Consider the following 13,127-nt stretch of genomic DNA (forward strand, 5'->3'; position numbering starts at 1 on the left):
TTGAATAAGTATCAAAACTAGTTTTAAAATAGTTTTAAAACATATTTGAAGATATTTTAATAATATAAGATGATTTAAAATAGGGATTCTTTGAATTTTTGAAAAATTATTAGAATTAAATATTACTTAAAATTCAAATTTTATGTAATTAAAATTATTTAACATATATATGATATATCAGATTAATTTTTAATTTAGGTTAAATATTTTAATTGTATTCTTTGAATATTTAAGAAAATAACTTAAAAAAAATTAAATTTTGAATATTTTAAAGTATTTCAAAAGTTTAAGATATTATAAAAATATTTTCAAACTAATTTTTATTAAATAGAAATAATTTAATATTTTCAATATTAAATATATACTATATATAGTATAATATATAATATTATATATATATATATATTATATATATATATTCATATATATTATTAATTATATTATATATTACTATTTTAATTATATAAGTATAATATTAATAATTTTTTCCAATTAAATAAAGATCCAATTTTTCTGAGAAGTTGATAGGTTACATTAAATTTTGGATTATTAATATTTTTTAATATTTTTTTTGAAGTTTCTATAATTAATGAGTTTTAAAAATTAAAATAAAACTCCTTAATAACTCAGGCGCGGCGGCTCCACGTGGCATACTTCTGGTTCGGCAAGCCAAGATCAGCGAGCTGCGGGAGGCCACGTGTGGCGCGTCCGGGTTCGTCCAGCAAACTCGGCGGCGCTGGCCAATCATTGGATGACGGCGGGAGGGCCCCACGCGCTTTCACTTAAACACGTCAGTGGCGAGTCTTGACCCTTGGATCTACCGCTGTGCGAGATCAAGGGCCCAGATTGGATCCCGCAAACTGATCATACGGAGCAAGATCAGACGGCGGGATCTGATCCCGCGGTTTGAAATGGAGGGTCCAGATGTCGCCGGACCGCCAACCGAATGGGGGATCGAATACACGGTCGAATCAGACCGCGGAATGGTTGAATCTGAACCGTTGATCCTTAGATCAACGGTTCCAATTCAACCTCGCTGGAGAGCTGCACGAACCGAGCCTTATAGGCATTTATTGGCTCGTTCTTTCGATACAGTGGATTAAATGCCTTGAAATTTTAAACTAGAATAAAGAGAGTGAACAGAAATTTTGGGGATCTATTCCTACGGCATAATACACATTTAATAAAAAGTTATTTAGCCTAAGTGTCTTAGACTAGGGTTAGAGTTTTACATTGATTTACTGGACGGATCGAACCGTTTTTGGATTCTCTGAACTTGTAGACTATCCACGTTTATTTGTCCTGTTGAATCCACGTCCTGAAATGCAGCAGATCGAGAGGTATAAGCGTTTGAATTGGAAATGCTTTGGTTGGCCGAAATCCTTGCCGGCGGCAGCTTTGGATGGGTGGTTTTGGCTAAGGAAATAAAGAGGAGATGGTTGAGGAGTTGAATGAGCAGAAAGCTCGGCTGGAGGGACTTGAGATAGTGAGAGAATGCTCTTGATTGAATGTTAGGCATTAGGGCATTTCCTCCCTATTCAAATGTCTCTAGGTATAATGGGTGGCTAAGATTGTTTGAGAGAGCTCTTGGATGATTGCCACCTGTCCAGGGAGTTGGTGGGAGCAGGAGGAATCAAGGACAAGGGTACATCCTATGTGTAAAGGGTGTTTTTTCCTCTACTTGGACACATGGAGAGATAGGGACCTTTGGATCTAGATCCAAGGGTCATGATGAGCTTTAGGAATGTTCTAGACCTGAACTAATGTGTTGAATTGATTTGAGTTTAAGTTTAATAAATTTGATTAAGTATTTTTGCCATTTGGAAGCTTCTTTGACCACCTATTGACTGTTTGACCAGTCAATGGGTCAATGCATGCTGAGGTGGCAGATGGGAAGGGTTAACTTGCTAGGTTGGATAGATTGGAAGGGTTTGAGGTTTAAGAAAATGGGATTTGAATAGGATAGACATGTGTATACATATGTTTAACTATGGTTAGGGGTTTGATTAAGCCAAAATCCAGGGTGATTTAACTTCAAAAGGAATTGAAAATATTTGAATCAACATTTGAGATGGATTTGAGGGTTTGAATGATTTGATTTGAACAAATGGGTTAGAATGACCCATTAGAACCCTTAAAAAAAACCTAGGTCAAACTAGGTTGACTGGGTCAACCAGGTTGACCTAAAAGGTGGGTTCAAGCTCAACAGGTTTGAAATGATATTTGAAGTCTGGTAGAGGTGGTTTCAGAGATTGAATAGGCCATTTAGGTCAAATAGGCCTATTGGGCTTTTAATGGGCCATTAAGTAAAAATTGGTTGACTTGGTCAACCAGGTGGGTCCAGGGTCTGGAAATGGGTTCAACAGGTTTCAAATGACATTTCAAGACCAATAGAAGTGGTTCCATGGCCTGTAGAGGTCATTTGGGTCAAAACACCTATTTGGACCCTTAAAGGGTCATTTGGGTCAACTATGTTGACTTGGTCAACCAGGTTGACCCAGAGCTTGGAAATGGGTCCAATAGGTTTGATTTGATATTTGAAAGTTGCTGGAGGTGGTTACACTCAATTCGGACTTCATTTGGTTTGAAATCACCATTTGAGCCTCTATAGGGGTATTTTGGTCATTTTGAGCTCATGACCACTAGGGGCTGAAATGAGTCCAGAAAAATGCAGTTTATTGTTCACCATATCAGTATTAAGGGCCTAGAAGTGTCTAGAGGCTTTGGTGAAGGCTCTAAGGTTAGAAACTTCAAAGTGATTGGTCCAGTGGCATGGGTTGTAAATATTTGAAGGTTTTACAGCCTTTGGATTTCGATTTAGTTTTTGAGGTTAGAGACTTCGAAATGGGCTCAAATTTGGAGGATTGCCTCTCGAGACATGTTTCGTCAGTATGCAACTGACAAACTATGAATTGGAGGTCATTTGATTGAGTTTTGAAAATTTTGAAAAATCCATGGAAGAGGCCTTTAGGACAAAGCCCTTAAACCTTGGGTTTGGCTTTGAGTCTAAACTTTTTTGAATTTGATCTGAATTTGATTGAAATTTGAATTGGATTAAGATATGGGTTGACTTAAGATCTAAATTGATCATAAGGTCTGGAATCTAGAAGAGTTCTAGGGTCTAGATTGATTTGGAGATTGAATTGATTTAGGATCAGGATTGATTTAGATGGGTTCCTTAATGACCTCATACAAAAATGAGGTCAACAAGCGCATAGTAAATACAGCGTATTTGTAGCGGTTTTAGAACCGCAATAAAGAAATTTGTGGCGGTTAAAACCACTACGATAGCTCAAAATTTGTGCTGCGATTGCCTTATTTTTTGGTAGTGAATTATGAACATGAGCAAAATGATGGATAGAGGCGTAAAAAACAGGAGAATGAGATAGAGACTTGGGTTTTATTATGTTTGATTTTATTATTTAATAGGATAAGGCGGTTGAGAACATGTATCAATATATGTATGCAGAATGACCTGGGTGACAAATAAAATCCATCTGTATGAAAGAAATGAAAGCACACATTTTATTATTATTATTATGATTATACATCAACCATACATAGGCAGTGCAAAGCAAGAGTAAGAGACACGTGCAAAGCTCCCTTGTGTTGATTAAAGACACATAAGAATATGAAAAGGTGAAGGTGGAAGGAAAACATGAGGTGTTATCATATATATGGATATAGTACATGCAGAATAACGTGGAGTTGTAGATGTATAGCAAGGTATATTAAAAGAAGAACTATCTGAAAGTATGATTTGGTCAGTTGATGGAATGAAATCAAATTCAAAAAATAATTAGATATATATAGATATACATTGCCTGATTGCCGAAGAAGAGGCCCCCCACCCCTTCCTTTTTTATTATTATTATTTAAATGAACATCACATTATATTGTTGGAACTGAGATTCCAGCGATCAAGGTTATTGCTCTCAGGTTCACGGAGACGGCGAGGGCTAGGATACTTAAGGATGGAGGAGAATGCTTGTCATTTTGATCAGCTTGCCCCTCTTGGGCAGAACACAGTTCTTCTTAGGGGTCCTAAGAATGCTAGAGAAGCTGTGAAGCACTTCGGACCTGCACCTGGCGTTCCCCACAGCCACACAAAGCCCTATGTTCGTTCTAAAGGTAGAAAATTTGAAATTCGTTCCCCACAGCCACACAAATATATAGAATTTTCATAGATTTCAATTTGCAATATTGTGAATGCAATTTGGATATGTGATTCTTTTTTAGTCTAGTATAAATGTTGATTGACAAGAATATAATCAAGGGTTGCATTATGATAAATTTTTTCAATGTATTAGATTTTGACTTATTATTATTATTATGTGTAGTAATTTTTTATCCCCATCCTACTCAAGATTATGAAGGCTAAATGCTACTGATGTTGCTGATGATTGTAGAAAAAATAAGGACCGTTGCAAATAAATTTTCTGCTGCCGTGTGTAAACATTTAAGTTTCGGAATTTTAAAAAAATAATTGTGTTCTTTTGTGGCGGTTTTAACCGGTACAATTTACCAGAATTGTACCGGTTAAAACCGCCCAATAGTTAAAAAAATGTTCAGATATGACGAATTTGCATCGGATTTAACTTAGCACAAAACTTGTTATTTGTACGGTTAAAACTGCTGCAAAAAGTAAGCGATTCGCACTGTTACCCCGCCGATCGTAAAACCGCTGTTGAATGTCATTATAGCGCATTAGTATTACGGCGTATTTCGTAATGGTTAAAACCGCCACAATAGCTCAAAATTTGTGCTGCAATTAACTTATTTTTTGGTAGTGCTCACAGACAACACTTTTAATTCGCCCATCACCTTTGCACCGTAGCAAGAGTTTCAATAAACCTCAACCCATCAAACCTCAGAGCAAACTTATCATTGTCTCCACCTCTCAAAGATCCAGATCCCACCTTCTTTGACTTGGAAGATGGAGAACCCTCATCACCAAAGGGAGATCCGGCACGATAATCATAGGTAAATGAAGAGGAAACAAGTGAAGATGCGGCAGCAAGGGAGGTCTTGAAGATGATTATCGCTTTCTTCATCTCGAAAGAGCTTCTTGATCGACAATAGAAACACATTTACTCGCTGGATCTAGGTGCATTCACAAAACACTTCTGAGGAATGATTGTTGATGCTACTATCATGAAGTGAATTGGCAATTGTAGGGTTTAGGCCATGCATGGATAAACTTCCAAGTTGCCTTTCATTAAATCTTCAATATAAATTGTAGATAAAACTTCCAAGATGCCAACATTTGCGATTCAGTCGTTGGGCACGATTCGACTTCTAGCAAATCACAATTGTTATTAGTCTTCCATAATTTATTGTGAATGTTAGGTATACAAAGGGATAAGAAAGTGGGGTTCGTAATGAAAACGGATAGGAATGTCAGAATTGGAACAATTCGCGACTGTGATTTGGGCGAGTTTGTCGTTTCGCCTTCAATCCATGGCGCTTAATACGAGTATACGAAGGATGAGGAACCAAAATATGAAATGTTATTATAGAATTCTATAATTAAATAGAGCGTAGGAAAGACGAAATGTTTTTGTAGAAGTTCAAGAGGCCAAAATAATCAGAGAATAAACCTACAAGACATAACAGCTTAACGATGGAGAGCAGGAAGTTCAGGGCAATCCGAAGAGTCCAAATAAGAAATAAGAAAAATTGTGGTTAATCAGATGATGAAATCCCTCGAATATATAAAAGTGATTAACCGGTCATTAATAGAGAATATTTGAAATTAGTAAATAATTATATAATTAAAATGGAAGGTTAGGATTTAATTTGAATAATTAAAATTAATTAAAATAGAATGCTGAGATTTACTATGGGTGAAAACTCAAGTCCCTTTTATAATATCAGTATAGATATAAGTGGTTCCCTGTCATATAAACATTTCTTAAAAATTTACATAATGATGAGATGCAGTTGAGCAATTTCTACGAAGTAGAAGATTTAACCTGGTCTTGGCATATCCCAAGTATACGAAGAATGCCAACTTTGATTCACTATACATAGGCATCCTTAAAAAAAATATCAAAAAATCAATAAATAAGTGGTAAAATAAGAAAATTCTAGAATACATGCATGCTGCAACATGAGATAAAAGTGTATCCAACCCTCTTAAAGACTGTCAATGCTGCAACTAAGATCCTAGCAGTTATTTGGACAAAAAGATTACAACAAGCAACATAAGTTGTTCTTCTTTGTACGTAGAATGCCAGGTCACAAGCATTCTAGATGGACATGTGGATGATTACCAATACTAACAACAGAATCGCAATTGATCAAATCTCTGGATGTTCATTTCCACAGTTTGAAGCATTCATAAGCAGGATAGGCATACCCAAGAACCAATACTACAATGGAAATGATCAAATTGTTTTTTCAAATAGATTACACCTCATAAAGTAAATTCATAAACGGTCCAAATTGGGAAATTGCTTACGCGAGGGCTCTGATAAGAAAAGATCATATCATTTTTTAGCCGACTATACATAGCAAAAAATAACCGCACCCAGGACCCCCACCACGATCTTCTAAATGCAATGATAATCAAATAAGTTAGAAATTGCATATCCTCCGTGATAAAGTTTACTACACAGATCCAAAAAATTGTATAAAAAGCTTTATAAACTTTAGATAAGAAAATTACTTCCAGCATCTATAACAAACAAATCGTTACCTCCACGGTGAGCTGCATCGTGACTTTCGATCTGAAAGGAACAAACAAAAACAATGCGAATAACTTCTTTAGCAACTCTTTCAGAACTCGTTGTAAAGCATGCGAATCCGAAGAAGAAATGGTAGTGTCGGTGAGCTTAATAGCGAAGAAATGAAGATGCACAATCAAACTTACCACTAAATACAAAACTATTTAGGCTTCTGATCCAGCATTCATAGTTCAAAATTTTTGAACACACAATGCTCTAGTGACTTCTGAGCCGATAGGAGGAGAAGAAGGTAAAGAAGCCCCCTATCCGATAGGAGAAACGGCGAGGAAGACATAGATGCTCGGTATTCTTCTTCACGTGATGCCCTATCCACTTCTGATCCCACAGAAGGAGAATAAGAAGATCAATAAATTAAACCATATATAGCTACTCTTTCTGATGGGAGGAGAAAAGGCGAACGAACGGAAGACATAAGCGTTCGAGAATGGAATTCGAAGAGGGTTTTTTTTTATTATCACGAACCGTTTGGCGATTAACTCAAACTCACCGAAGAAAATGAATGGTGAAGTGTGTAACGGATGGCTGAAGAAATTAAAGAGTGAAGCATTATTATTATTTTTTAAAGCAAACCATTGGGTCATTTAACCGATTCAAATCTTTCAGCTATTGGAACGAAAATATAAGAGAATATCAAGAGTTTAAAATGAATGTTGGAGATTTATTTAGATTTATAAATATAAGATTAGGATTATTTATGGTAGGAATCCCAAATCACATATATATATAAAATTTAAGAGGCATTAATTTATGATAATAAACATTAATTTGCATAATTATTATATGTTTTTAGATGTTACTAATAATGGTTAAGAATTTATTAAATAGAATAAATATTAAAATTAATGATTTTTATGAAATTTTTAAAATTATAAAATAAAATGAAGGGTTAGGATAATTTTTTAATGAATAAAATGAAAGGTTAGGATTGCATTTGGGTGGAATCTCAAGCCACTTTTATATAGATTAGTAAAAATGCCCGTGCATTAAATGCACGATAATAAAAGTTTAAAAATAAAAATATGAATAAATATTTTAATTATATTATCATCATAAAGATGGAAAATTTTATCATTATAAATAATTATAATCATTATGATAAGTTTTATATGATTAGATATGTCCAAATAGCAACTTTTGCTTGAAGCATATTTTTTAAGATTACATTAAAACAATTTAAAATTATAATAATATTAAAATATTAATACATATCTATTTAAACAATAAAAAGACAAAAATATATACATATTTAGAATTCGTGTTAGTCAAATAATACATATCATTCATGATATAGATAAGCATAAATAAGCATATAAATTTAAAGCAAACAATGAATTTAGTAATGCATTAAAATGAATATGAACATATTTATATACTTTGAATAAAATAAGCATATGGTTGAAAAAGAGCAGAGGAAATCCAATTCAAATTGTAGACTTGTCTAACAGTTGATGAAATAATATATTTAAAAAATCACCATTCTGAAGTTGCAAACATAACTAAATCATAAGAGAAAAATTCCTCACATAAGTTGAGAAAATCATAAGAAAATAGAAAGGAAATAATCATCTAAAGTATGCAACCAAAGAGTATGAAGCCTCATAGATTTTATGTAGAATAATTACAAGATAAAATTTTATAGTTATTAATATATGAAATTAAAAGATCAAATTGAAATGATAGGCTACAATCTCAAGTAAAGTTCAACTACAAAAAAATTATAGAAAATTGTCACATGAGAGGATTTTTTTTTAATTAAAACCCACTCATGGGGCCTACGTGTTAATATTCAAGTTCGGTTACAAGGTCCTTAGAAGGAACCTCCAGCTCACTACTGCTCGAAAGAGCTACAAGTAAAAAAAGAAAATCAAAACTTATGAGCCGATGGTTCCTTTTACTACAATTAAAAAAATAAAGTAATAATAAACTAGGTCTGTGAGTCAACAGAACCCAAAAAAGGAAGCTCATAATGTTGACATTCAGCTCAGTCTTTCTGCAAAAAAACCAGTGACAATAGCCAAAAATAGCTAAAGACCAAAATAAAATTACCTTGCAGACAGAGCTGATATTGCCACGATAGGTGCAGAACTTCCTGCAGGTATTAAACACAATTGACATAAGGCAATGCTTGTGCTGATTAGTTAGCGAAATTTGATTAATGCAAACACCATTATCCAACCGAGAGAGCCTCGGTTGGCTCGATTCATGCCTTTGTAAAGGAGTATCCTCTCATATTGTCATATGAGAGGATACTCCTTTACAAAGGGACAATATGAGAGGATACTCCTTTACAAAGGCATGAGTTAACATATGACAATATTTTTACCATCAGATAAATAAAAGAAATGAACATCCATAGCAGGAAAAAAGATTATTTTCTCAACATCAAAGAAGCAAAAAACTCCGAAGAAATGCATTTTAAAAAAAGAGTTCAATTCTTGCCTCTATTTTTTGGCAGGTCCCTCACTATACCACACCTTTTTCTATTGCTCTCTAGTTTTTGTCTATTAAGTCTTTTTCCATCTCCATTTTCATAAGACATGCATTCATTTTATGCAAAATTAAGCGAATTCCATAGCCAACCAATCTTAATATATTTTTCTTAGAAAAAAAATCAAAGTTATTGAATAAATACATTTAAGATAACACTCATGTTTTCTTTTGCAACTACCTATTGTGCCTTCTTAATGCAGAATAGAGATTAGTTAATAAGAAAATGTTATTTATTTTGTAATTAAAAAATGAGTATTCAACATCAACCAATCTGAAATAATAATAATATAATAATAATAATCAATAAATATAATGTAGTAATCATTACATGATCTCATTGTTTAGAACGCCATCAATAATGATCGAGTTATATTAGGACAGGTGCATATAATGCAAAAGAGGAAAAATTAAATGGATGTGATAAAATTAATGGCTCAAAAGTATCTATAACATTAGAAAATGTATCAAGATTAATTATAGAAATGTTACATCTAAAATGAAAAAACTAGTTCTTTCACAAGCGTGCGTGTAATTTTCAGCAATTTATTCGAGACAAGACATATATACATCACAAAATTAACACTAAGTGCCTAACATAAAAAATAAAATAATAAATAAACTATTTTAATAAATATCTATAGAATTTATTTATATATGAATAAGAAATCTAGCAGTAGGAATTGTAATAATGATCAAATTATAAAAAAATTAGTTGATATGAACCATATTTCCCATTTTTTTACAATAGGTAAGAAAATAAATCTCTTGATCACAATAAAAAATGTATAATTTTAATCAATAGACTCTTCGTAATTAATTTTGAAAAACTTTTTCATTTTAATTTTAAAATGAAAGCAATATAGTATAATTTTTATTTTATCTTTGCAATTTTATTCATTAATTTTGAGATAAAACTTTCAAGCTTAGTAGATATATATCTGAAATGAAATAGACAACAAAATCAGATTAGAAATAAAAGTTTAACATAATAGAAGAATACCAATCATTCATAAAAAGCAAACAGGCAAAGCCATTATGGATCATCAACATAACCAATGTCAGCAAATGAAGTAGAAAATATGAAGATTGAACTTGAAAATCTTATCCTGAATTCAAAATCAATAATACTTGAGACTCACCGAATCTACTATAGGAAAAGATGCTGAAAGAATAGTAATAGAGAATATTCCATCTAAACAAATTTGTGCAAGCCGAAAATTGCTTTTAAGAGAATATAAAACAAATAAAGTTGTACTTTAATACCTACAAAACTAATTTCAAAATACAACTAAATCTATGGGAATGTTTTTATTGATCAGTAAAACTTGAAAAGAGGATTTTGAATTTTTAACCTGTAACAATTGATCGATTCAAGGCTCAACCTTAGTGGCAAAAGGGAAACTTTAGTGTCCTTCGCAAAGACTTTGCAGTAAAAACTCTCAAGAAAAGTTTTAAGATTGATTTGGAGTTTTACCTTGTGTTTTAGAAAGGCGCAAGCTTCTTGGAGTTGCTCAATCTAGGCCTCACCAGTATTATAGAAGATCTACTAGGGCATATACTGTTTTCAAACGGTATTTCGAAAGATTAACCACTGGATTTCTTCATAGTAACAAGATTTAGACAAAGAAACATGGTTATAGAAAATATTGAATCACACCAACTGTAAAAAAAGGAAGTTTTAAAAATTTTAATGGTTTATAATGTTAAGACGTAAGATATTACTCATGACAGGCATTGCCTTTCATAGAGATGTAGTTAGGTGGCTTGAATGTATCCATAGTCTTCATATCTATGACAAATTAGTAGATATTTGCAAATGTAATTATGTATTGATAACTGTATATTGGATATTAGTATATTTGCAAATGCAAACATGTGAATAAATAATTTCAAAGCTAGAGAAAGAAGTATTAGTTCATTTTTTAAGTACTTAACTCAGACATTAAATTATTGAAAAGAAGAAGAGTTCAAAATTGGGCTTCTGATGAGAGTCACGGCAAGGAGGAAGAAGAAGGAAGAGCTCACCCTTGCGGTCTTCCTTTCTTTGTGGACAAAGAGGGTATTAAACCAAAATCATTTATGACTGATTATATACAGAAGCAATTAAATAATTTTGGCGGGCTCCCTATATTACTTAATAATGTAATAATTATCAAAGAAGTGTTCAAACCATATAAAGTCCTCATACCCATCTATTTTTGACCTTTTGAGCAGTTTTAACTGTCATAAATTGACAAGAAGAGGTTGCAATCTCATTAAATTACTATAATAACTGTTATAAAATTAATAAGTAGTAGCAATCTCACTAAAGTCTTCTACATATTCAATTTTTTATCTTTGATATTTCGACTTCTTAAAAATGCAATTTCATCCATTAGAGATGATAGTTTACATTTTTTCATTAGCTATTAAGAAGATCAAAGTACAAATTATTAGATTTGTAGATAAAAGTGCAATTTATTATATGCTAAACAAATTAATTTGTGGAAGTTAATATAGTGCAATCAATAATAAAAGATTTAAGCGCATAATTTAGCGATAACGGTATTAATTTGTATATATATTATTATATTTATAGTATTAATTATTAATTACTTTTAAATTTATAATTCAAATACTATTTAATGCTGGAATAAACTTAAAAGCAATTTAATATGATACATTTACTATTTTTATTAATTAGTATTATAGGTTAATAATTTTGTCGTTATTTTTATTAATTCATTTAAATTTTATTATATTTATTAATATTATTTAATGCTACATACATTATACTTTATTATAAGTTTAAATTTAATAGTTATTAATGGTTATAATTTTTGTATGTTTATTTTGTATCATTCATTTAATTTATTGATTATTAATATTATTTATTCGACAATTAATTTGCATATATTTATTATATTTTTTTAATTTATTCAATTTTTATATACAATGAAGGTACAGATAATTTTTGAACAAAATAAAATGAATGGTCAAGATTTGATGTGGAAGGAAATTCAAGCGGCTTTTATAATAGTAGTATAGATATTAATATTATTTAATGCTACATTAATTTGCATAATTATTATATATTTTTAGATTTATTAATTTTTTATAATACAATGAAGGGACAAGATAATTTTGGAAGAAATAAAACGAATGGTCAAGATTGATGTGGAAGGAAATTCAAGCGGCTTTTATAATAGTAGTATAGACTTTAATACTATTGCTAATATTTCCAACGTGGGATAGACTTTAATGCCAACGTGGGGCCATGGTGTGTTGGTGGAGACTTTAATACCATTGCTAATGCTAGTGAGAGATTGGGAGGGGCTATGCCTATCCTTAAAGCTATGGAAGATTTTAATTCCATGATAAGTCATTGTGATTTGCATGATATTGGTTTCTTCGGTGGTGCATACACTTGGAATAGAGGTACTCTTTGGCAACGACTTGATAGAATTCTTTTTAATAATGATTGGATTGCTAATTTTCATATGACTCATGTTGAACATTTAAGTAGAACTTCTTCTGATCATGCGCCTTTACTTTTATCAATTAATGCTAACAAGAGTTTTATCTCTTCTGCTTTTAAGTTTCAAAATATGTGGCTCTCTCATCAGAATTTTTTAAATGTAGTTAGCATGAACTGGCAAGCCCCGGTTTTTCCTAATAATAATATTCATGGAATGGCTAAGTTGTGGAACAAACTTAGTAGATTGAAACAGGTGCTTAGATGGTGGAATAAGCATGTTTTTAAAAACTTTTTTGATAATATCAAAGAGGCTGAAAATGAGGTGGTTGATTGGGAGAAATGTGTTGCTTTGAACCCTCTTAGTGATAACATTTCCAACCTTAATAAGGCCAAGCTTAAGCTTTTTGCTCTTCATGAACAAGAGGAGATGT

The 13,127-nt window shown here is 32.0% G+C and overlaps 1 pseudogene; it reads left to right on the forward strand.

Annotated features, from left to right (window-relative positions):
• Window positions 1–911: 911 nt before the first annotated feature.
• LOC110114133 lies at window positions 912–4,187 on the forward strand (annotated as a pseudogene).
• Window positions 4,188–13,127: the final 8,940 nt, after the last annotated feature.

The sequence above is a fragment of the Dendrobium catenatum genome, unplaced genomic scaffold (assembly GCF_001605985.2).
Source record: "Dendrobium catenatum unplaced genomic scaffold, ASM160598v2 original_scaffold_146160, whole genome shotgun sequence".
Taxonomy (NCBI): domain Eukaryota; kingdom Viridiplantae; phylum Streptophyta; class Magnoliopsida; order Asparagales; family Orchidaceae; genus Dendrobium; species Dendrobium catenatum.